At 44.8% G+C, this 24,191-nt stretch overlaps 1 pseudogene; it reads right to left on the minus strand.

Annotated features, from left to right (window-relative positions):
- Window positions 1-1,066: 1,066 nt before the first annotated feature.
- LOC123171443 (uncharacterized) lies at window positions 1,067-22,687 on the minus strand (annotated as a pseudogene).
- Between the last annotated feature and the right edge of the window lie 1,504 nt (window positions 22,688-24,191).

Below are 24,191 nucleotides of genomic sequence, written 5' to 3' on the forward strand. Positions count from 1 at the left end.
CTTCTTCGACCGCCACCGCCCCTCCACCCCCTTCGTCTTCGTCCAGCACCAGCCCGTCGCCAGCGTCGCCGTCATCTACCCCGACCACTTTGTATACTCTGACCACCATTGGTGACATCAGCCCCACGCCGATTGGTGCCACAACCGTCGAGTCTCCTTCTCTGCTGGCCCCTTCGACTCCTCCACATGGTGTACAGCTCGTGCAGGTCCCTCGTCTATGCGTGCCTTTGTCCACGACGTGTCCCCGGACCTGGCAAGCCTGGTGTGGCGCTTCATCAACTTCGTCTTCGTCCATCTACGCGTACCCGGCATTGACAACATCGACGCGTGCCTTCGTCCACGATGTGTCCCCAAGTTTGGCAAACCCGGCGCGATGCCTCGTCAACGCCATCTTCTTCTTGGCGCACCACTACTTCGACACCACTGCGCCCACGATGAACTCGATGCCTCCTTGCGCCCGCGGCTCCATGGTGACATCATCGACACTGGCTACCCCGACTCAACATCGACCACGACAATGTTCGCACGGCTACCTCGACCACTGCTACACCACCCTATGCTCTTGGCTAGCTCAACAAAACGGCACAAAGGGCTACCGCCTTGATTAAGCAACCTCGTTGGTTTCCACTCCAACCATGTCTTTCGTGATGCATCGACCGTTACGATTGTGTGACTGCGGGGGGATGTTAAGTATAATGTTTATTTAGGAATCATAGGATGTGTAGGATTTAATCTACCTTTCCTTGTACTCCAAAATGACCATGTACTATATATATGCCCACGATGCTCAAGCAATATAATTATTGATTTCACCAATCCCTCTCTATTCCTTCTAACAAAGAGAAAAGACCATTACGTCCTGCTTTATAGAAAGGATGCATACTGGGAGAGTGGGAGTAGCCAGTTCAACAGAAGAGCATCCATCGAAACCGGTAACACAGTACACCAGTTACAGTCTGAAGAACACATAGGGAACAAGTGTACGCAAAGGCGCACCAGAACACATAGGGAGCAAGTGTACGTGGAGGCCTGATGGTACACAGATGGGCAGATGATATAGGCTTCCTCACTCTGAAGGGGTGGCATCTAAGACGGTGATCGCCTTGCCAAAGCGCTCTGAGGTGAGTCGTGCCCACTCACGAACCCCCGGTAGAAATCTTCTCTCAATGCCGATATACACAGACGGGGAAATCTCCTCTTGATGCCGATATAGAGGCCGATAACGCTGATAACAGCATAGCTTCGTGGTCCAGGGGTGTACACTCATGTGCTTTAGAACACAAGCATGTTCTAGGATACAGCATGCCAACGCAGTCTGACCCGTGTAACACCGGAACCCGCTGAGTAGACGGTCCTGAGATGATCGTGGCGACGCATGTGGGGGTCTTCCTCCTCCACCAAATCATCAGGTGCCGAAACCTTATGGAGCGAATAAATCATCTGCATTTGGACGTGAGCACCCAGTCGGTCAGAAACAATCCAAGTACAAGTGTAACTATACCAACAAAATGGCACTCACATCCAAGTGCAACGTCTCCAGCTGGGTTGCGAGATCCATACAGTGGACCAGCTGAAAAACTCCATTCACTAGTGGAAAAAGTCCCATTCGTTCCGGTTCGTGAGGGCCTTCTATCCCGGTTTATGAACCGGGACTAAAAGGTCGTTACTAATGCCCTTGGCCTTTAGTTCCGGTTCTTACACGAACCGGGACAGATGGGCCTCCACGTGGCCGTTGCGGCCAGCCCAGGCGGGGGGCCTTTGGTCCCGGTTGGTGACACCAACCGGGACCAATAGGCATCCACGCGCCAGCATCTGGCTGGAGCTGAGGTTTTTTTTTGAAAGGGGCTGGTTTAGGGGTTTCGGGGGTTAATTTAGGTAGCTAATAGAGAGAAGTGTCCTCTCTTATATCTCCGTGCTTGGTTTACCAACGCTACTGATGTGCCTAAACATGGCTTAGATTGAAGTGAAGGCAACATGTGGTGCATGTCGAAAGTAATACTAATCCTAACTTGATCAAGTTTGGATTGTACTACTTTCGACATGCACCACATGCATGTTGCCTTCACTTCAATCCAATCCATGTTCATTTCACCCGCTGATATATAATAACTATTCATGCTCGCATCATGCATCATCATATATAATAACAAGTCCTACTAATCATCATCATACAACTTCTACTCGTTATTAATAACAAGTCATACGATCATCATCCTCATAGTCATTGAACCATTCCTACTTAATTGTTCTTAGCACATGATCATCAGTATTAGGTAGGACCTAAATACCCTCTTTAAGGTAAAATAGCATAAAACAATATAGACCCTGACTCTCCATTATGAAGAATAGAGATCATCCTGTCTCCAATTCTTGCGCTTCGCTTCCTTTTGCTTCCAAGAACCTCCATACGACTGTCCATACATTTTTTCCATTCCTTGATTTTCATGTCTCCACTTCTTTTAGAAATCCGGTATGGACAGTTGAGATTTGTAGGATGACCTGGACGTATGTTCAAAACATCAAGGCGACCACTCTGATACATCAAATGAGGCACAAAATCCTCTGGGATTATCTGTTGAAAAACATAGTAATAACTTCATAGTTAGCAATGATGTACTAGTTTTAGAAGTATGCAAAACATGCACGGATGTCGTAATAGTAAAAAATATTACCAGGGTATCTCCATAGTAGTTACCGTAGTTCAACACGTGCACTAGTGGCACGTATTGACCATAATGTGGAGGAGTTTTACAATAGATATTGTAATTCTCAAGATCAGTACAAAATCCGACCAGATGATTTTTCTCCTTATAAGTTAACTCAGAGCCATCGGTGTAGTAGGTTCTGTCTACCATGTTCCGCACATTGTTTGAACAATCAAAATAAGCTGTCAATGGAAATAAGCTGTCAACTATTTTGAAATGAACAATATAAATTAGTTAATAACTATGTTTGAGAAACTCACATAGGGGAAGAATTGGAAGCGTATCAACAAGGACCCAAATGTCCATATTGTCTTGCTCGATTTTAGGATCACCAAGATCCATGGTGACAAGCATACCCTCATCAAAACCATACATCTTGCAAAGTGCTTCAGAATTTTTGCAACCAAAATGGGTTACAGTCTCTGAATTGTACAACTTTACTTCAAAATCCACACCATGATGGGTCCTTAGGTGAATTTTCTTTGTTTCCATACTTTCATGGTCTTCAAAACCCATCCTCTCCAAGACATAGCATCTTGCATAGCATGTGATAAGCTAGTCGAATTGGAAAAGATGAAAAGTACACGTTCAAATAGTTGAAGTCATGCTTAATTATGAAAAAACTCTTGTCGTTGTTGCGTACCGTTTCAACATCGAAGGTCTCCTCGAGCTTAATGCTGAAGCGCCAATCTTCGTCCAGCTCAAGGAACCTGTCGCACATACCTCGGTCGTCGTGGCACCAGTCGCACTCCCCCGAGCGGTTTTCGTCGTCCGAGTACGACATTTCCTATGTTCATAATTCAAATATTAAACTTGTACAATTAAATATATGTACTAAAAAACCTAAAGTCAACCTGAGGACTCATATTATAGGACTCATATTGACATGGAGATTTGGCTGGTCTCACCTCGAGGTCGGAGGGGGGTCGGTGACGGGGACGACGGCGCGGATGATGGAGGGGGCTCCTAGATTTCTGTAAAAACAAAAACCTTATAAGCTATCAAGTAATCAAATGCATACGCCTTGCATAGTGCTCTCCAATTTTAGCATTCAAAGTAGGAGTACTTTTCCAATTTGAGAAATCAATAAGCAAAACCAAATCATAAAATAAAGTAGTATATATTCAAATTAGCATGCATTCAATTATAAGCAAAACTATATCATCTCTTGCATCCGTACATCGTCGAATATTATCACTAATACACCTCGAATAGTATCATACATATAGCATCGCTAATACAGCTAGAACCGTAGCGCCCGACGGGTATCGGCGCGGGCGGTGGACACCCAAAGAGAAGGAACCATCAAAGGATCATAGCTCCAGTGAGATCCCTGAAGAACCCGCCAGGTATTGTCGAACCTGCCCTCCAACGCAACCATGTAGCGATGGCCGTGCTCGTCCTCCTCGCTCACACGGTGACGTACCACCTCCATGGAGTTCGGAAGCCTCGGCACCGTCACTGGCCCACGCGACCGCCACCAAACAAGGATCGGGTCAACGACGGGCTGGCTCCTCACCAGCCTACGTCCCCCGGAAGGTAGCACCTCCCAATACCAGCCCGGCGGAGCCCAGTCCCGGACATGGCCCCTCTGATCAAGCCGGCCTCCTCCGCCGAGTCGACGACGAGGATGCGGGATAGGCATCGTCGACGCCAATGCGGGAATAATTTCTTGAACTAAAAAAATAAACTATTTCTATTAATTTTCTTACTAAAAATAAACTACTTCTATAGTAAAATAAAGTAGTTTTACTAAATCAACTAGTTCAACTACTGAGCACTTATTATAAACAAAATAAAGTAGTACTTACTAAAAATAAACTACGTACTTCTATATATAGTGAAATAAACTAGTTTTATTTAATCAACTAGTTCAACTACTAAGCACTTACTATAAATAAAATAAAGTAGTACTTACTAAAAATAAACTAGTTTAACTAGTTCTATTATTTTTCTAACTAATTATATTAAACACTTTCTCTTCTTATTTTCCTTTTTCCTCTCCCGCTTTTTCTTCTAAATATGAACATATATATACATAAATGACTTTGATCATACACAATTTTCTATATATACACAATATGAACATGTACATAAATTGACAAAGAAAATTCTATGAACAAAAAAAATCATTTAAATTCTATGAAAAAAATTACAACAGAAAAAATTCATAAAAATTCTACGAACAGAAAAAACATAAAAAATTGACATATTCTTTGCATATATATGAACATACAAACATTTGCATATTCAACAATAATATCACCAAAAAAATCTATGAACAGAAAAAAATTCTAACACAATATGAAGAAATTACAACAACTCAATTAACTACACATCTAAATTAAATACACATCTAAATTAGGAAAATTAATTCTAACACAATGAGCTCACTGCACAAGGGGGCGGCGACGAGGAGGCAGGGCACGGGGATGGCGACGATGAGGGGCGCGGCGACGGCGACGGTGACGGGTGCGGCGAAGGGCGACGAAGCAGGGGCACGGCGACGGGCGACGAGGAGGCAGGGCCGGCGGCGTCGGGGCAGGGGGGCGCGGGGCGGCGACGGCGTCTGGGCGGGGCCGGCGGCGTCGGGGCAGGGGGCGCGGGGCGACGACAGCGACGGCGAGGCGCAGAGGGGCAGCCTGGCGGCGTCGTCGGGGCGGGGAAGATGAACTGAATGAAAATTTTCACGGGTGCTAGTTATATAGACGAAGCATTGGTCCCGGTTCGTGACAGGAACCGGGATGAATGCCTCCTTTAGTCCCGGTTGGTGCCACCAACCGGGACCAAAGGCCTCTTTTCAGCAGCCCAAAGGGCGGGAAGTAGAGGCCTTTGGTACCGGTTGGTGGCACCAACTGGGACTAAAGGCTGGCATTGGTACCGGTTGGTGGCACCAACCGGGACCAAAGCCCCCCTTTAGTCCCGGTTGGTGCCACCAACCGGGACCAACAGCCTTGCACAGCGGCGTGGTGGTGGGAGTTTAGTCCCACCTCGCTAGCTGAGAGAGGGTCGCACCTGTTTATAAGGTGCGGTGCGCCTGAGCTGTCGAGCTCCTCTCTAAAGCAGGATTACAGGCCTAACCTCTCTGTACATGCCTGTGGGCCTACTGGGCCTTCTGCGGGCCTGAATGGGAATCCTGGCCCATGGATGGGTGTCTAGTCGTATTCAGGCCGTGGTGGCCCAGTAGGTGGCATAATTTTTATTTTTTCCCTATTTTTCATTTTCTTTTTTCTTTATTTATTTTGTTTTGTTTCTACTTACAACAAAAAACTTATTTATTTTATTCTATTTTGTTTCTAATTACTTATATATTTTACTTTATGATAATTCTTTGTGCGATTAAAGTTTCTAACAAAAAAAGTTCTTTATGAAAATTCTTTTTGCTTTTAATGAATTTCAACAGAAAATACTTTGATAATTTTAGTTGCATAAATTTTATATAATTTTAGTTTCAATAATACTAGAGGTTGCTTATAATGTTTTGAACAGAAAATACTTTCATAATTTTAGTTCCATAAATTTTATTTATGTTATTAAAGTTTATTTTATTTTGTTTCTACTTATATATTTTGTTAAAGTTTATATTATTTTGTTTCTAATTACTTACAGCCCATCTTTTATGATAATTCTTTTTGCTATTAAAGTTTGTAACAAAAAAGTTCTTTATGAAAATTCTTTTTGCTTTTAATGATTTTGAACAGAAAATGAACTCTCAAAAGGTGGAAAGTTGGCATGGTATCATCATTTCATCTACATAGCATGTGCAAGAAATTTGAGAGGGTTACGGCAAAAACTGGATGCACTTCGTGTACAAAACGGACAATTTCTTTCGAAGTATCCGGATTTCATACGGAAACTTGTCTGTTACAACAGGCATTTCAAATGAACTATGAAAAGGTTGAAAGTTGGCATGGTATCATCATTTCATCCACATAGCATGTGCAAGAAAGTTGAGAGGGTTATGGCAAAAACTAGATGCACTTCGTGTACAAAACGGACAATCTATTTCGAAGTATCAGGAATTCATACGGAAACTTGTCTGTTACAACAGGCATTTCAAATGAACTACGAAAAGGTTGAAAGTTGGCATGGTATCATCATTTTATCCACATAGCATGTGCAAGAAAGTTGAGAGGGTTACGGTAAAAACTGGATGCACTTCGTGTACAAAACGGACAATCTCTTTCGAAGTATCAGGAATTCATACGAAACTTGTCTGTTACAACAGGCATTTCAAATGAACTACGAAAAGGTTGAAGTTGGCATGGTATCATCATAATAGTTGTGGAGAAAGTCTTCACTTATTCTTCGCTTGTGTCCTTTCCTTATTGCACCGTAACCATGGATAATCTTCATCATTTATCAGGATGCTTGGGTCAGCCTTGACTTTGAAGGGAGGAATTTCATGAAACTTTTCATAATCTTCGGACATGTCTGTCTTGCCCTCCACTCCCACGATGTTCCTTTTTCCTGAAAGAACTATGTGGCGCTTTGGCTCATCGTATGATGTATTCGCTTCCTTATCTTTTATTTTTTCGGTTTGGTAGACATGTCCTTCACATAGATAACCTGTGCCACATCATTGGCTAGGACGAATGGTTCGTCAGTGCACCCAAGATTTTTCAGATCCACTGTTGTCATTCCGTACTGTGGGTCTACCTGTACCCCGCCTCCTGACAGATTGACCCATTTGCACTTAAACAAAGGGATCTTAAAAATCATGTCCGTAGTCAAGTTCCCATATGTCCAATATGTAGCCATAACATGTGTCCTTTCCCCTCTCGGTTGCTGCATCAAAGCGGACACCGCTGTTTTGGTTGGTGCTCTTTTGATCTTGGTCGATCGTGTAAAATGTATTCCCATTTATCTCGTATCCTTTGTAAGTCAATACAGTCAAAGATGGTCCCCTGGACAACGAGTACAGCTCATCACAAACAGTGTTGTCACCTCTGAGACGTGTTTCCAACCAACTGCTGAAAGTCCTGATGTGTTCACATGTAAACCAGTCGTCGCACTGCTCCGGGTGTTTGGAGCGCAAACTGTTCTTGTGTTCATCGACATACGGGGTCACCAAGGTAGAGTTCTGTAGAACTGTGTAGTGTGCTTGAGACCAAGAATATCCGTCCCTACATATTATTGAGTCCCCTCCAAGCGTGCCTTTTCCAGTTAGTCTCCCCTCATACCACGATTTAGGGAGACCTGTCTTCTTAAGGCCAGGAATGAAGTCAACACAAAACCCAATGACATCCTCTGGTTGATGGCCCATGGAGATGCTTCCTTCTGGCCTAGCGCGGTTACTGACATATTTCTTTAGGACTCCCATGAACCTCTCAAAGGGGTACATATTGTGTAGAAATACGGGGCCCAAAATGACAATCTCGTCAACTAGATGAACTAGGACGTGCGTCATGATATTGAAGAAGGATGGTGGGAACACTAGCTCGAAACTGACAAGACATTGCACCACATCACTCCTTAGCCTTGGTATGATTTCTGGATCAATCACCTTCTGAGAGATTGCATTGAGGAATGCACATAGCTTCACAATGGCTAATCAGATGTTTTACGGTAGAAGCCCCCTCAATGCAACCGGAAGCAGTTGCGTCATAATCACGTGGCAGTCATGAGACTTTAGGTTCTGGAACTTTTTCTCTGGCATATTTATTACTCCCTTTTTATTCGACGAAAAGCCAGTCGGGACCTTCATACTAAGCAGGCATTCAAAGAAGATTTCCTTCTCTTCTTTGGTAAGAGCGTAGCTGGCAGGACCTTCATACTGCTTTGGAGGCATGCCGTCTTTTTCGTGCAAACGTTGCAGGTCCTCCCATGCCTCAGCTGTATCTTTTGTCTTCCCATACACGCCCAAGAAGCCTAGCAGGTTCACGCAAAGGTTCTTCTGTAGGGGAACGCAGCAGAAAACAAAAAATTTCCGACCTACGCACCAGCCCAGGACCACTATGGAGACGGCATACAAGGTTTGATCTTTTTCGTTACCGACTCGTAGCGCAGCGGGAAGTAGAGTCGATGACGATCGGCGGTGCAGATCCCCGCAGCTAGGATTTACAACCTCCCAACCGCGAGGATGTATACCCTCATCTGCTTCTTAGACAGCCCTCCGGGAGGCGGTTGAATAGCCCCCCGGACGGTGTCGCGGACAGCCCTTCGGGAGGACCTTCGAAACTCGAACGGTCACTCGGACAGCCCTTCGGGAGGACCTTCGAAACTCGGACGGTCACACGGACAGCCCTTCGGGAGGCACTCACGAACTAAGACCGAAACTACGATCTCTCTACAGAGTTGCACACATACGGTGTCATCTATCCGGCAGGGCTTCGCCGTCCAGAACTAGTTCCCACCGGAACCCAGACAGCCTTTCGGCTCTACGAAACTATTTCGCTGGGAGGGAGAGAGAAGCCAGATCATGCATGGCACTTGTATGTGAGAAGGGATGATCCTTTAGGCAGCCCCCTCCACCCCTATATATAGGCCAAGCCCAAGGGTGGCTTCTCCAAGAAGCCAAGGGGGAAATACCAAAAAGGCCCTCAAGGTGGCTTCTCCAAGAAGCCAAGCAAAAAGCACTTTCAATATTCATGATGACATTTTGCAGCGTACGTTCGAACTGAAAATATTTATGTGGGCTCACAACATTTCCAGTACCCACTAAAATAATTTTCAACGCGTTCCGAAACAATTTCGGTTTAGTGATTTTCATCTGCGAAAAGCAAACAAGAATGCGTTTTCACTATTCATGAAGACAATTTTTCGCGTCCACTAAATCCGAAAATATTTCTGTGGGTCTTAGAATAATTCCAGTACCCACTAAAATGATTTTGGATTCGTTCTGAAACAATTTCAGATTAGTGAATTTCATCTGCGGAAAACAGCCAAAGCGGTACCGGCAGCTCCGAAACATTTTCGGTTTTTATTTCTGAAAATTCCAAAAAGTTTCCAGAATGATTCTGGCACCCTCCAAGAATTATCAGGCATGTGCCGAAAACATTTTGACTTAATGGCATAACCCGAAACAACTTTTTCGGTTTCACCGAAACTCATCTGTGACCTCTCTCTGCGGTACGATTCCGCTGTCCGAAACTTTTCGGTGTCCGAAACTTTTTCGGTGATTTTCTCTCAGACTCCCTGTCTAGTATTCAGCAGATAGATGACCCTGAAGCGTGTGACCCTATAGGTTTGGTGAAGTATAGACATGACCTGGAACCCCTTCCGATCAATGATCAACATCGGAGCCGTGGACACCCATATTGACCCCTATACCCACACGAATGAATATTCGAGTGAACCTCCAGTTGTAGTGAGCTATTCCTGTTGCTTCGTGATATGTCACAAACACCTGAGGTGAGATTTATTGCATGCCCATGGACGAACAATTTGTCCACCATGCAAGTTACCTCGTTACCGGTTTTGTTCTCTTTTCTCGTTTCCGTGTTCCGGCATCCCAGTGATCAAATCACACTGTGTCTGGCCAGACGATGATGGATACCGTAATACCGAGAGGGCCCGAGAATATCTCTCCATCGTCGGAGGAGCAAATCCCAATCTTGAGCTATCAAGTTACTTGACACACTTTTCCATGAACCCGTAAGCCGCCGTAATAGCCACCCATTTACGGATGACGTTTAACAAACCCCAAAGTTCATGAAGCAAGCATGAAGAAACTCGATACTCTCATGGTCTAAGGAATCATGCAAACGTTAACCATCTCTGTGTTATGTACCATTAACTTGTGACGAATGAATCTCTTAGCATAACATCATGCCGGGTCGATTCAACACAAATGTTCTCTTAACATTGTGCCCTCAAGGTTGCTGACATAGACATGCCCATGATCAGGAAAACATAACCATCATGCAACACTTGAGCTAGTCTTAGAGGCCAGACTAGGAATACATTTTACCGTTTATTATTCCACACGTGCATATGAGTCTTCCTCCGAGCCTCGTGGTTATTGCAGACTCGAGAACCATAGCAGTTATAGCATGGAACATAAACATAATTATGAACTCGGAGATAAATAATATCATTTATTATTGCCTCTAGGGCATATCTCCTACATCTTCGTCACGTGCATCACGTCGATCAAAGAGCGGACCTCTAGATCTTTCCAGTAGGGTAGGTCCCAAAATATAGATTTCTTCTTCCACATGGGTGCGTGTCCCTTAGCGTCACTCGGAATAGCTAGTCCGCCGGGACCCTTTCCAAAGATTACGTGTAAATCATTGACCATAGCAAGTACGTGATCACCGGTACGCATGGCGGGCTTCTTCCGGTGATCAGCCTCGCCTTTGAAATACTTGCCTTTCTTTCGACATTGATGGTTGGTCGGAAGAAATCGACGATGGCCCAAGTACACATTCTTCCCGCATTTGTCCAGGTATATACTTTCGGTGTCAGCTAAACAGTGTGTGCATGCGTGGTTTCCCTTGTTTGTCTGTCCTGAAAGGTTACTGAGAGCGGGCCAATCGTTGATGGTTACAAACAGCAACGCGTGCAGTTTAAATTCCTCCTATCTGTGCTCATCCCACGCACGTACACCATTTCCATTTCACAGCTATAAAAGTTCTTCAACTAATGACCTTAGATACACATCAATGTCGTTGCCGGGTTGCTTAGGGCCTTGGATGAGAATTGGCATCGTAATGAACTTCCGCTTCATGCACGTCCAAGGAGGAATGTTATACATACATAGAGTCACGGGCCAGGTGCTGTGATTGCTGCTCTGCTCCCCGAAAGGATTAATGCCATCCGCGCTTAAAGCAAACCATACGTTCCTTGGGTCACCTGCAAACTCAGCCCAGTACTTTCTCTCGATTTTTCTTCACTGCGACCCGTCCGCGGGTGCTCTCAACTTCCCGTCTTTCTTACGGTCCTCACTGTGCCATCGCATCAACTTGGCATGCTCTTTGTTTCTGAACAGTGGTTTCAACCGTGGTATTATAGGAGCATACCACATCACCTTCGCAGGAACCCTCTTCCTGCGGGGCTCGCCGTCAACATCACCAGGGTCATCTCATCTGAACTTATACCGCAATGCACCGCGTACCGGGCATGCGTTCAAATCCTTGTACGCACCTCGGTAGAGGATGCAGTCATTAGGGCATGCATGTATCTTCTGCACCTCCAATCCTAGAGGGCATACGACCTTCTTTGTTGCGTACGTACTGTCGGGCAATTCGTTATCCTTTGGAAGCTTCTTCTTCAATATTTTCAGTAGCTTGTCAAATCCTTTGTCAGGCATAGCATTCTCTGCCTTCCACTGCAGCAATTCCAGTACGGTACCGAGCTTTGTGTTTCCATCTTCACAAATGGGGCACAACCCTTTTTTGTGATCCTCTAACATGCGATCGAACTTTAGCTTCTCCTTTTGACTTTCGCATTGCGTCCTTGCATCGACAATGACCCGGCGGAGATCATCATCATCGGGCACATCGTTTGGTTCCTCTTGATCTTCAGCAGCTTCCCCCATTGTAGCAGCATCGTGCACATCGTCTGGTTCCTCTTGATCTTCAGCAACATCACCGTATTCAGGGGGCACATAGTTGTCATCGTCCTCTTCTTCTTCGTCGTCTTCCATCATAACCCCTATTTCTCCATGCCTCGTCCAAACATTATAGTGTGGCATGAAACCCTTGTAAAGCAGGTCGGTGTGAAGGATTTTCCGGTCAGAGTAAGACTTCGTATTCCCACATTTAGGGCATGGACAACACATAAAACCATTCTACTTGTTTGCCTCAGCCACTTCGAGAAAATCATGCACGCCCTTAATGTACTCGGAGGTGTGTCTGTCACTTTACATCCATTGCCGGTTCATCTGCATGCATTATATATAATTATGTGTGTCAAAAGTAAGAAAATTAGACAAGTATCTATGTAAAGTAAGATTATTTTTTTTCTTTCAAAAAGAAGATAAGACCAAGAGGCTCACCACGGTGGTGCCGGCGATGAGATCGACGCGGGCGATCGACGGCGGTGAAGACGGGGACGGGGAGTGAAAAACCGCTAAACCTAGACAAATCTTGGGAAAAATGGAGCTCGGAGGTCGAGCTTCGAGAGGAGAAAGCTTAACTAGTGTGGCTCGGGCATTTCATCGAACACCTCATGTGCATAGGAGGTGAGCTAGAGCACCCAATGCCCTCCCCCTCGCCGGCCAGCAAAAAACAGAGCACTGTGGAGTGCTTTGCTGCCGCGATGGGATATATATAGGCAATTCATTTGTCCCGGTTCGAGGCTGGAACCGGTACTAAAGCTCAACCTTCTGTACCGGTTCTAGGCACGAACCGGGACCAATGTATGTGGGCCAGGAGCGAGGACCATTGGTCCCGGTTCGTGCCTAGAACCGGGAAAAATGGGTCGAAACGAACCGGGACCAATGCCCACGAGGCCCCGGCCGGCCCCCTGGGCTCATGAACCGGGACTAATGCACCCCATGGGTCCCGATTTGTGCGGAACCGGGACTAATGGGCTGGCCAGGCCCGAACGAAAGCCCTGTTTTCTACTAGTGATTGTCGGTATTTGGTTTGATAGAGGGGACAACTAATAAACAAGTCATGTGCCTCAAATGCATAAACATGCCATGTGGTCCTGGTGCCACCTTCTGCAACTGAGACATGATAAGGACAAATACGATGACATGAGAACACAGATTCAAGATCTATGAGGTAAGCAAACAAGAATAGATAAATAGGCACCAGGTAACCTGTTCATAAGCAGATATTTGAGCTTGCACATCTAGTATCTTCACTCGGAAAATGACTGGAACTGCAGTGAATACACGGGCCAGTCCATTGCTGCCTTCAAACCTTATTGTCACCTTCTCTAACTTTGAGCGACCATTAAGTACTATAGGGATCTCATTTCCTTTGTACTCAAAATGGGCAAGCTCAGCAGCATGACACTCAACCGTCTCGACATCCATTTCCTCAACTACCAAATGTTGAAGCTTATGAAGTTGGTGCGGTACGCTTAAATTGGTTACACCGGAGCACTCGATCAGCACTAGGTCCTCGAGTGCTGGACAATTTGCTAAAAATCCTGGAAAGTCTCCAGATATCTCAACATATAGCAGAACAAGGCTTCTGAGTAGTGTGAAGCCACATATGCCTGAGTGTGTCTTTATAGAAGCACCAGCGAGATGCAATGACTGCACACAAGAGCTGCCTTGAACAACTAAGGCCTCAAGAGGGAACTGGTGATCTTCTTTGGATGAGGAATACACTTTCATCAGGTCAAAATCTAGGATCTTCGCTTTCGACAAAGCGGCAAAGTTAATCCACCTTTCAAGATTATCAAAGTCTTCCTTGTACAGGCCACACCTGATGCTGAATTTACTGACTCCTACCCCACTATGCTGTTGAATAACACAATTCACAGCCTCAATGAACTTATCTAGTTTTAGTTTTAACTTGGCAAGCAATGTTTTGATATACTCATCAGATTGCAAAGGGGGCATTGAAGGGTCAATGATCCATTTCATTGGGCCCATAAAAACACAGACTGCAGTGGAATGTCCAGAGCATTTTCCAACTTGTTGAAACAATGCTGGTCCTCACAGCCTCTTTAAGTGGGAGCAGTGACATTATAACAGATAGAATCTCCTGCGACAAGGGCCTAATTTGCTGCAAATCAAAATGTACAATGCTGAAAGTGTATACATTGGAAAGAGAAATCTGACCAGATGGAAATGGCATCTTTTTTGGAGTTTTTATTGGGTGTTTTATGATTTTAGTTTTAGCAATCTTGCGTATATACACGGGTGCTTTTACAGGTGTGTAGAGTCAATGTCTGTGGGAGCGCTAAAAGATAGCTGAAATGGACAGTGTTCAGTATATTTTCTCTATGTTGCTCTGAAAACAGAGGACTAGTTTCCCTTTAAGATCCAGATGAAATGTGAAACTACAAAATAAGATAAAGATTTCCCTTTTGTCATGAGAAGAAGAATTCTAACTGATGGCAGCGGAGCGCATGTTTTCAGGTTCCCTGAAACTAGTTCATCTGTATGCAGTGTCATGTAGCCATGTAACTGGTGTCGTGTAATGTGGTGTTCAGTTCGGTCCGATACTGTTACTGTTATTTTACTTCACTAGTAGAAAACAGGGCTTTGGTCACAGGGCAATATTCACATTAGTCCCGGTTCAGTCACGAACTGGGACTAATGTGAGCCATTGGTCCCGGTTCGTGCGGCTAGGGGCCTGCCGGGCCTCGTGGGGGCATTGGTCCCGGTTCGTCTGGCCCCTTTTGTCCCGGTTGGTGGGACGAACCGGGACCAATGGGCCTCGCTCCTGGCCTACCACCATTGGTCCCGGTTGGTGGCTCAAACCGGGACTAAAAGTTAGACCTTTAGTCCCGGTTCGTGCCACGAACCGGGACTAAAGGGGTTTTGAATTTTTTTTGTTTTTCCATTTGTTCTTTGTGTTTAGTTTTTGTTTTAAATTGAGTTTAGTCCCACCTCGCCAACCGAAGGGCGCTCACACCGGTTTATAAGCCCGTCCCTCTCTGCCTTGTTGAGCTCCTCTCAAAGTGAAAATAGATGCCCTTATACAGGGAATTTGACCTAAATTCAGAGTAAATTTCTTTGAAATTCATAGAAATTTCTTAGAATTTAGGTTGAATTCTCTCTATAGGCGCATCTATGCTCATTTTTTTTATGTTGGGGTTGGCGATCTTTACAGACTTTTTGTGTATTGAATATGCACCATTCAAAATCAGTCTCTGCTTTGAATGGTTCATTTTGAACACACAATAAGTTCAAGAAAATGAAATCCCTTTGTAACAGAAGAGTTTTCTTCCGAAACCCTGATACTTCGAAAGAGATTGTCCCTTTTGTTCACGAAGTGCATCCAGCTTTTGCCGTAACCCTCTCAACTTTTTAGCACATGCTATGTGGGTGAAATGATGATACCATGCCAACTTTCAACCTTTTCAGAGGTCATCTGAAGTGCTTTTCAGTTTCAGGGTCATTTAGCTCAAAAAATTCAGTAAATGCATGAAAAATAACAAATGAAGTCAGAAAGGGTTGAAAATTGATGATGTGGCTTTGAATGGTGCATTTTGAACACACAAAAAGTGTGCAGTTCAAATAAGTTCAAAAAAAATGAAATGCCTTTGTAACAGATGAGTTTTCGTCCGAAACCCTAATAATTCGAAAGAGATTGTCCGTTTTGTACACGAAGTGCATCCAGTTTTTTCCGTAACCCTCTTGACTTTTTAGCACATGCTATGTGGGTGAAATGATGACACCATGCCAACTTTCAACCTTTTCAGAGTTCATCTGAAGTGATTTTCAGTTTCAGGGTCATTTAGCTCAAAAAATCAGTAAATGCATGAAAAATAACAAATGAAGTCAGAAAGGGTTGAAAATTGATGATGTGGCTTTGAATGGTGCATTTTGAACACACAAAAAGTCTGGTGTTCAAATAAATTCAAAAAAATGAAATCCCTTTGTAACTGACGAGTTTCCGTCCGAAACCCTGATAGTTTGAAAGAGATTGTCCGTTTTGTACACGAAGTGCATCCAGTTTTTGCTGAAACTCACTCAACTTTTTAGCACATGCTATGTGGGTGAAATGATGATACCATGCCAACTTTCAACCTTTTCAGAGTTCATCTGAAGTGCTTTTCAGTTTCAGGGTCATTTAGCTCAAAAAATATCAGTAAATGCATGAAAAATAACAAATGAAGTCAGAAAGGGTTTAAAATTGATGATGTGGCTTTGAATGGTGCATTTTGAACACACAAAAAGTCTGGTGTTCAAATAAATTCAAAAAAAATGAAATCCCTTCGTAACTGATGAGTTTCCGTCCGAAACCGTGATACTTCGAAAGAGATTTTCCATTTTGTACACGAAGTGCATCCAGTTTTTGCTGTAACCCTCTCACCTTTTTAGCACATGCTATGTGGGTGAAATGATACCATGCCAACTTTCAACCTTTTCAGAGTTCATCTGAAGTGCTTTTCAGTTTCAGGGTCATTTAGCTCAAAAAATTCAGTAAATGCATGAAAATAACAAATGAAGTCAGAAAGGGTTGAAAATTGATGATGTGGCTTTGAATGGTGCATTTTGAACACAAAAAAAGTCTGGTGTTCAAATAAATTCAAAAAAAATGAAATCCCTTCGTAACTGATGAGTTTCCGTCCGAAACCCTGATACTTCGAAAGAGATTGTCCATTTTGTACATGAAGTGCATCCAGTTTTTGCTGTAACCCTCTCAACTTTTTAGCACATGCTATGTGGGTGAAATGATGACACCATGCCAACTTTCAACCTTTTCAGAGTTCTCTGAAGTGCTTTTCAGTTTCAGGGTCATTTAGCTCAAAAAAATCAGTAAATGCATTAAAAATAACAAATGAAGTCAGAAAGGGTTGAAAATTGATGATGTGGCTTTGAATGGTGCATTTTGAACACACAAAAAGTCTGGTGTTCAAATAAATTCAAAAAAATGAAATCTCTTTGTAACTGACGAGTTTCCGTCCGAAACCCTGATAGTTCGAAAGAGATTGTCCGTTTTGTACACGAAGTGCATCCAGTTTTTGCTGTAACCCTCTCAACTTTTTAGCACATGCTATGTGGGTGAAATGATGATACCATGCCAACTTTCAACCTTTTCAGAGTTCATCTGAAGTGCTTTTCAGTTTCACGGTCATTTAGCTCAAAAAAATCAGTAAATGCATGAAAAATAACAAATGAAGTCAGAAAGGGTTGAAAATTGATGATGTGGCTTTGAATGGTGCATTTTGAACACACAAAAAGTCTGGTGTTCAAATAAATTCAAAAAAATGAAATCCCTTTGTAACTGACGAGTTTCCGTCCGAAACCCTGATAGTTCGAAAGAGATTGTCCGTTTTGTACACGAAGTGCATCCAGTTTTGCTGTAACCCACTCAACTTTTTAGCACACGCTATGTGGGTGAAATGATGATACCATGCCAACTTTCAACCTTTTCAGAGTTCATCTCAAGTGCTTTTCAGTTTCAGGGTCATTTAGCTCAAAAAAAGTAAATGCATGAAAAATAACAAATGAAGTCAGAAAGGGTTGAAAATTGATGATGTGGCTTTGAACGGTGCATTTTGAACACACAAAAAGTCTGGTGTTCAAATAAATTCAAAAAAATGAAATCCCTTCGTAACTGATGAGTTTCCGTCCGAAACCCTGATACTTCGAAAGAGATGGTGCATTTTGTACACGAAATGCATCCAGTTTTTGCTGTAACCCTCTCAACTTTTTAGCACATGCTATGTGGGTGAAATGATGACACCATACCAACTTTCAACCTTTTCAGAGTTCATTTGTAGTGCTTTTCAATTTAAGGGTCATATAGCTCTAAAAATGAGTAAATGCATGAAAAATAACAAATAAAGTCAGAAAGGGTTGAAATTGATGATGTGGCTTTGAATGGTGCATTTTTAACACACAAAAAGTCTGGTGTTCAAATAAATTCAAAAAAATGAAATCCCTTCGTAACTGATGAGTTTCCGTCCGAAACCCTGTTACTTCGAAAGAGATGGTGCATTTTGTACTAAAAAGCTTTTATAAAACTCCAATAGCAAAAGGAATCAACAAAAAAACTTTTATAAACCTCTAGTATTATTGAAACTAAAATTATATAAAATTTATGCAACTAAAATTATCAAATCATTTTCTGTTCAAAACATTAAAAGCAAAAAGAATTTTCATAAAGAATGTTTTTGTTAGACATTTTAATAGCAAAAAGCATTATCATAAAGATTTGTTTGTTAGAAACTAAAGTAACAGAATCTGTTTTGGAATAGAATCATAAAACACAGTAATATTAAATAGCAGGAAAAAGAATCACAGAAATTTCAAAGAATTCAAATTTGAAAACTAATGGCACTAACAGAAAGTTTATAATTTTTGTGACCTAAAAGCAAAAAGAATTAAAAAAGAAAATTTAATAAAATAAATAAAAATAGCAAGAGTAAGTATTTTGTTGTAAGTAGATACAAAATAAAATAAATAAAGCAACAAAGAAAAAAAGTGCCATCTACTGGGCCACCACAGCCTGAATACGACTAGAAACCCAACCATGGGCCAGGATTCAGGCCCGCAGGTGGCCCAGTAGGCCCACAGGCACACAGTGTACGGTTAGGCCCGAAAGCCTGCAATTGAGAGGAGCTCGAGAGGGTGGGCGCAGCAGCGCTTATAAACCACTCTCGAGCTCTCTCAACTAGCAAGGTGGGACTAAACTTTGGCCGCGACGTGGGCAGCACATGTCCTTTGGTCCCGGTTGGTGGCACCAACCGGGACTAAAGGGGGCATTGGTCCCGGTTGGTGCCACGAACCGGTACCAATGCCACCCCTTTAGTCCCGGTTGGTGCCACCAACCGGGACCAAAGGCCGTTGCTTCCCGCCCTTTGGGCCGCTGAAAAGACGCCTTTAGTCCCGGTTGGTGCCACCAACCGAGCTCATCGACGCCGCCAGGCTGCCCGTGCTCGCCGTCACCGCCCCGCGGTCGCCGTCGCCGCCCCCACCTCGTCATCGTCGCCCTGCACCCCGACACCACGCCCTGCGCCCCGACGTCGACACCCTGCTCCTCCTCGCCGGCCCTGCCTCCTCATCGTCGTCGCCGCGCCCCGACGCCAAAGCCCTGCTCCTCATCGCCGGCCCTGCCTCCTCGTCACCGTCGCCGCGCCCTGCACCGACGCCGTCGCCGCGTCCGAGCCCGCTGTGAGCGCCGCCCCGATCCCCTCCTCCTTCCTGTACTGGCCGCAGTCGCCGCCGTGCACTGCCGCCGCGCCCCCTGCCCTACGCTGCCGCCGCGCGCCGCCCTGCCCTGCGCGGCCGCCGCGGCGCCGCCCCTGCCCTGCAATTTTTTTATTTTTTTGTCATATATAGGTATTTTTTGTCAATTTATATGTATATGTGTATAAATGTGTGTATGTGTGTATATGTATATGTATTTTTTTTGTCATATATATTTATTTTTGTCATATATATATATGTATTTTTTTAATATATATATGAGAAACGATGTTCATAGAATATTTACCAAGTATATATGTATTTTTGTTCATAGCATTTTTTTCCATTTATATATGTATGTGGCTGTAGATGGATATATATGAGAAATGATGATCCATGGAAAATTATTATATATGCAAAAGTTACATTTTTAGAAAAGTTTTATATATCTAGCTAGGAAAGGAAGAAGAAGAAAAAGAAGGAGAGGAAAAACGAAAATAAGAAGAGGAAGAAAGGAGAAGAAGAGGAGAGGAAGAAGAGGAGAAATAAATAAGAAGAAGAAAAAAGAGAAAAAAGAAGAGGAGAAGAAGAAAGGAATAGAGGAGAAGAAGAGAAAATAGATATTCTATTTTCTCTTCTTCTCCTCTATTCCTTTCTTCTTCTCCTCTTTTTTCTTCTTCTTTTTTTTCTTCAATCTTCTCCTCTATTAATATCTTCTTCTCCTCTTTTTCTCCTCTATTAATATACCCCGTGTCCCGATAACTTCAACACGAGGGGGAAGCCTCTCGTCAAAGATGAAAGATCTCTAACAACGATGATGCGAAGATTAAAACCTGCAGAGAGTCTGATGGGATGAATACTTTGACGCTGAGAGTTAAACCGGAGCGTGACCTCGTTGGAATTGAACTGCTGAATGTTCCATTTGAGGAGTTCTTCCAGTTTTTCAATCAAAAGGCCCTCGATAAATCAACGATCACTTGCTACTGTCTGTAAGTAGTACTACTTCTGTCATTAAGTCTCTCTATATAGGTCAGCTCTTTCATTGCATGTATTTATAATTATCCTCACTATATTATGCAGATTGAAGATTACCGAATTGAAGAAAAGACAAATCGGTGATATTTGGTTCATTAACACAAATCTCATAGATGCAACTGAGGTTAAATATCATGCCGAAAATACCGAGGCCAACTTGCTACGATCGTTGGTAATAAATGAAAACAAAGATATAATACTCTTTCCTTACAACTTCAAGTGAGTGTTCCTGTCTTGTGCATATTCGGTTTCCCTTATTAGTCCAGGTTATGGTAATGTAATTGATGACTTATGCATGCGTGCGCAGCTTCCACTATATTCTCCTAGAGATTAAGCTTGAGCAGGGAGTAGTAACCGTCTTAGACTCGAGACGAAAAGATCCCCAGGACTATGCGGACATGACTCAAATGCTCGAGAAGTAAGTTAAATCGATCATTATCCACCATATCAGCAACTTTGTTCATTTCCTGATATCAAGTAATTGTTTTCTTTGTCTAGCAGGGTTTGGATAAAATTCACCAAAAAAGCTCCGGGACTGCCGAAGAAGCTGCAATTTAGACACCCGAAAGTAAGTACAATAGTAGCATGTTCCGCGCATCTCCTAGTGATTCAAACGCTAGTTTCATCAATACCATTTAGCCTGCTTGCTTATCAGTTTGATTGACCTCTATTTCTTGTAAAGTGGTTGTGGCAGGAACAAGGGAATGATTTCTGTGGATACTACGTTTGCGAGTCCATCCGCCACACGACCTGTGAGCGGGGCTACTCTGACGAACAATATGAAGTGCGTAAGCAATAATATTCACAATTTTATTTTATTACCATCATTTGTGTCGAGTTTCATTTATTCATATATATATATATGTATTGACCCCCTTCTTCAAATTAGATCTTTCGGATGCGGGATGAACTCCTAGCACCAGATCGTATGCGAGCAATTCAAGAGGAATTGGCGGCATTCTTCCTTGACCACGTGATCGCTGAAAACGGAGACTACTATGTGGACTCTGTGTTCTTACAATTTAATTAGGAGATTATATTGTAAGAGATAATTATTGTATATATGTAGCCGGTAGTGTGAGATAGATATACGAGAACTTGTTGTTCGACCAATCTCTCGGAGAAGGAGAGGTGGTCGATATCACTTCTCTCTGTATGCATATGTTCATGACGATCTTCTGTTTCCTTCATTTGCTTACTAGCTAGCGCGTCTAGTCCTCTCCATACGTATATAGTACGTAGCGTCGACCAAGCACGGAGATAAGAGAGGACACTTTTCTCTATTAGTTACCTAGCTAACACAATATATGAAACACCTAAATTAACCCCCCAAAACACCCAACCCCCCCCCCCTTCAAAAAAACCCCAGCCCCTGAAATGCTGACGCGTGGATGCCTATTGGTCTCGGTTAGTGCCACCAACCGGGACCAAAGGCCCTCCTGCCTGGGCTCGCCGCACCGGCCACGTGGAGGCTATTGGTCCCGGTTAGTGCCACCAACCGGGACAAAAGGCCCTCCTGCCTGGGCTCGCCGCGCCGGCCACGTGGAGGCCCATCTGTCCCGGTTCGTGTAAGAACCGGGACAAAAGGCCCTTACCAACCGGGACAATAGGCCCTTTTTCTACCCGTGCTTGTTGGTTTTTGCAGTAACCTGTTTCAGAATGTAATTTAGTTGGAATGTGAAACCACCAATGTTCAGCAGAAGTGACCCACCAATATTTGTTCCTTCCTCTAACAAATTAAGGAAGCTGGTGTCCTCTACTCTAGCAAACAAGTTGAGCAAGAAACCCTAGACACAAAGCCTCACTTCAAGAGAAAACAAATTACAATTATCGAAGACCTTGCAGGCAACAAAGGACCAATTTTTCGGCCTAGAGATGCAGATCCATGGAGAACACCAAACCACAGATCCAGAAGACCACAACAATAAGTGAAAAGAGGAGGTGGCGGGATGGAGGTTACCCCAGGAAGGTCGCCCATCCGGAAGGACGGCTCATCGCCGGCGCCCTGGTGGTGGTGCTCCAGCTTGCGCAGCTTGCTCGCCGCCGACCCTTCCGCCATGGGCTGCAGCTGCAGGGAGGGGAGTGGGGAAATCGGATCAGGAACACCCAGAGGAGAGGAGAGGCAGCGGATGAAGGATTACAGTGATGCTTACTTGCTGATCCAGAGGAGGAGGAGGAGGAGGAGGAGCGGCCATGGCTGCTGCTTCTGCAAGATCGGCGGAGCTCAGTCTGCTTTCCTTTCTTGGTGCCAACGCCAACAGGACGCTCCGTTGCGTTGCGTTGTGTTAGAATGATTTCCATTTGGGGGACGCTAGGCGCCGGCACGCCGGCCCAACAGTTGGGCCGGTCGAGCCCCAGCCGTCCGATGCAGGCGCTTAAAGGCCGTCAGATCTGTCCCAGTGCTTCGTCCCTTCTCGCGAGTCATTTTCCTCTGAAAAACTGAACGCCCCCGAGCGCCACCGACTTGAAGGAGCACCGCAGCGCCCTCGTCGCCGGTCGGCGCCGTCGCCGGCCGTCCTCGTCGCCAGTCGGCACCCTCGCCGGCCGTCCTCGCCGCTGGTCACCGCCCTTGTCCCTTGCTCTACCCATGCAACAGCTGCTCTGGGTTGCAGCTCCGCCCGACGACGGATGTAGCTCGGTGGCCATGCAGCACCGCCATGCCGTCGGTCTGCAACTCCCCGGTGTCGCCATTCCCACCATCGTCGGCATGCTGTAATGGTTGAAGCTTTTTCCCATGTCGCTTGAAGCTTTTTTCAAGATGGTTGAAGCTATTTTCACGATTTGAAGTTTTTTTCCCGTGGCCATTGAAGCTTTTTTCATGGTTGAAGCTTCTTCACACATCGGTTGAAGCTTTCGCGCAATGGTTGAAGCTTTTTCAGCACGACGAGGCAACGGGCAAATGTTTTTTGCTGCAATAGGGAACGAAGAAAGCTACAACCAGTAGCCATTTTTGCTACATCCATGAAGATGACGAAGTGTGGCCGGTGACGACGGGCTGTGAATTTGTTGCAACCGCAGTGGGAAAAAGCTACCACCGGCGGCCAAATTTGCTGCAACTGGATATGCGGTGGTCCGACCGGCGTGCGGTGGTGCGACGAGCAGCAACATGGATGACCACGCTGCCATGGATTTGCTACAATCAGTGTGCTTTTTTGCTACCACCAGGGTGACCGCGTGCTACCAGTGGTGCGGCGGCAGGGAGCTGCGACCTTGACGACGGACGTTGGAACCGGCGTGATCCATCGCGCGGGTGCTGCAACCGTCGGGGAAAAAAGCTTCAACCTTGGTGGGAAAAGCTTCAACCGTCAGGGACATAAGGTGCTTTCAGCAGGAGACGAACGAGGAGCTGCGAATGGGGGCGAGGGGTCGCGCGCATGGCGGAGGGCGCCGCAGTCGCGGCCGGAGACAAACGCTGTGCAGCGATCCAACCAACATGCAGTGGTGCGGGCGGGGGCTGGTGCCTGGTTTTGCGGGTGCCGCATGGAGTCCGGGTCGTGCGGAAGAAGATGAGGGGAAAATCGATTGGATAAGAAGTGCTTCGGTCGCCAGTTTTTTTTTAGCGGTGCTCCCGTCGCCTAGTACTCGCACTATCCAGCGATCGCAAGGCCCGCGTGCGTCCGGCGCAACGCTTCGGCCAGCGCACCGGCAGCGAACGTTTCCCTTTCCGTTTCCCTTTCCGTTTCACCATCTTTTTCGAGATCGGCGGAGCTCAGTCTACGCATTTTCTAGTTTTTCTCCCT

The sequence above is a fragment of the Triticum aestivum genome, chromosome 7D, assembly GCF_018294505.1.
Source record: "Triticum aestivum cultivar Chinese Spring chromosome 7D, IWGSC CS RefSeq v2.1, whole genome shotgun sequence".
In the NCBI taxonomy this organism is placed as follows: Eukaryota; Viridiplantae; Streptophyta; class Magnoliopsida; order Poales; family Poaceae; genus Triticum; species Triticum aestivum.